The 2,558-nt window shown below is 38.6% G+C and overlaps 1 pseudogene; it reads left to right on the top strand.

The window, feature by feature from the left end:
• The first annotated feature begins 431 nt into the window (after positions 1-431).
• Positions 432-2,323, top strand: LOC116573604 (annotated as a pseudogene).
• The last annotated feature ends 235 nt before the right edge of the window (positions 2,324-2,558 follow it).

Genomic DNA, 2,558 nt, shown 5'->3' with positions numbered 1-2,558 from the left:
ATGTTTCTGGCAAGCTCCATTTATCAACAACAAAACACTGACTGTGCACAGAGGTAATGTATTAGGAAACATTTTTTTAAATTCAGCACAGACACAGTTCCTTCCATAAAAATACCGTGTTGGGGCGCCTGGGTGGCTCAGTGGGTTAAAGCCTCTGCCTTAGGCTCAGGTCATGATCTTCGGGGTCCTGAGATCGAGCCCCACATCAGGCTCTCTGCTCGGCAGGGAGCCTGCTTCCTCCTCTCTCTCTCTGCCTGCCTCTCTGCCTACTTGTCATCTCTGTCTGTCAAATAAATAAATAAAATCTTAAAAAAAAATACCGTGTAGGTGTGACTCCTGTGGTATGAATTTGAAATGTATTTCAGAATTAATTATTAATAAGAAAACCTATTTAAGTAAGAAGGCTATTGGCCTCAATACAATAAGGAACAATGTTCCTGCAGATTAACCATGAACAAACTCAAATGGGAAAGAAACCTTGTGAATTCATTCAAAATGGAAAATACCTCAGTCATAATGAAGATTTAATCCTGTATCAGAGAACTAAAAATATAGAGCAATGCTTTGTTCAAAGCAATAAGGAATACAAGGAATGTGGGAAAGCTTTCCATGAGACGGCAGTTGTCATCCCATATAACCAAGCTTACATAGGACAGAGTCCTTGTGAACATAATGAATCTGATAAAACATTCTGTAGTAATTCAACCCTCATGGTCAGTAAGATGGCACAAAGAACAGAAAATAAGAGTTTCAAGAATATGCTACAACTTTTGAGAAATCATCTCTCTTGGAACACAGTTCATTTAGAGGTGAAAGGTTATGAGTATATTGGAAGAGTGGATAATTTCAATGGGAGATCAGACTTTCTTGGCACAGGAGAGAGAATATTTGAATATAACAACTTGGGAGAACCCTTTTGGGAGAAGTCAGTTCTTAATATAACTCAGAGAACACACATAGGAGACAAAGTCTATGAATGTAATGAATGTGGAAAAACATTCTGCAAAAAGTCAAAACTCACCAAACATCAGAAAACACATACAAGATAGAAACCCTATGAATGTAAGGAATGTGGGAAATGCTTCTCTCGCAAATCTCTCCTCGCTTTACATCAGCGAGGCCACACAGGAGAGAAACCCTATGAATGTAAGGAATGTAGAAAAAGCTTCTACCATAAGTCATATCTCATAGTACACCAGAAAATTCACACAGGGGAGAAGCCATATGAATGTAATCAATGTGGAAAAACCTTAATAAGTAACTCAGTCCTCACAGTACATCAGAAAACACACACAGGCGAGAAACCCTATGAGTGTAATCAGTGTGGGAAATTCTTCTCTAGAAACTCCTACCTCAGAGTACATCTGAGAACTCACACAGGGGAGAAGCCCTATGAATGTAAAGAATGTGGGAAGTTCTTCTCTAGGAATTCATACCTGACAGTACACCAGAGAACTCACACAGGAGAGAAACCCTATGTGTGTAAAAAATATGGGAAGACCTTTTGCCATAAGTCAGACTTTACAATACATAAATGAACACACAGAGGGGAGAAATCATACCACTGTACTCAGTGTGGGAAAGCCTTCACTTGCAGCTCAGTCCTCAGATCACATCAGAGAACTCACACAGGTGAGAAGCCCGATGGATGTAATCAGTGTGGGAAGTCATTTTCTGAGAAATCAGTTCTCACAGTACATCAGAGAATACACACAGGGGAGAAACCTTGTAAGTGTAGTGCATGTGGGAAGTCCTTCTATCATAAGTCAGATCTCACTAAGCATCAGAGAACACATACAAGAGAGAAACCCTGTGAATGTAATCATTGTGGGAAAACCTTCAGTTGCAACTCGGGCCTCAAAGTACATCAGAGAAGACACATAAGAGAGAAACCCTGTGAATGTATTGAGAGAGAGAAAACCTCCAAGAAATCAGTTATCACAGTACATCCAAGGTTACACACAGGGGAAGAAAATTTATAAATACAGCAGTGAGAGAAATCTTTCTCTTGTGATCCATACCTCTAAATACCACAGAAAATTCACAAAGGACGTGACCCCTATGAATGTAAAGAATGGCAAATTTTTACCCTAAGTCATCTTCCAAAGTAAACAAGAGAATACTCGTAGTGGGAAATACTCTGAATTTGTCGAATGTCTGAAAACCTGTTGAAATAAGACAAATAAAATGACTGTAGAAGAAACCCTATTAATGCATGTAGGAAATATGGGGGATTATTATGAAGTAGAACTTATTAAATAAGGAACTTACGTAGGAGATAATCCTGTCAATCAAACAGATGTGTGAAAATATTCTTCCAGAATTTGACCTTAAATAACAATCATAGCACACTTGAGGGAAAAGTGTCAACATCTTGTATACTTTTGAGACTTTTATACACAAGTTGTACTCAGTGTATGTCAGGGAAATAATAGGGAAGATACCCAAAGAATGCACAAATGTGGTTCAGCCTATATCGAGAAATGCCATTTTGTTGAGCAAGACAATTGATATCAGAAGACATCGTAAAGATGTTTTGAGCGTGCACGCTTAAACAA

Source organism: Mustela erminea, chromosome 14, assembly GCF_009829155.1.
Source record: "Mustela erminea isolate mMusErm1 chromosome 14, mMusErm1.Pri, whole genome shotgun sequence".
NCBI classification, from domain to species: domain Eukaryota; kingdom Metazoa; phylum Chordata; class Mammalia; order Carnivora; family Mustelidae; genus Mustela; species Mustela erminea.
The sequence above is the reverse complement of the archived record's forward strand: the minus strand, read 5'-3'. Positions and strand labels throughout refer to the sequence as shown.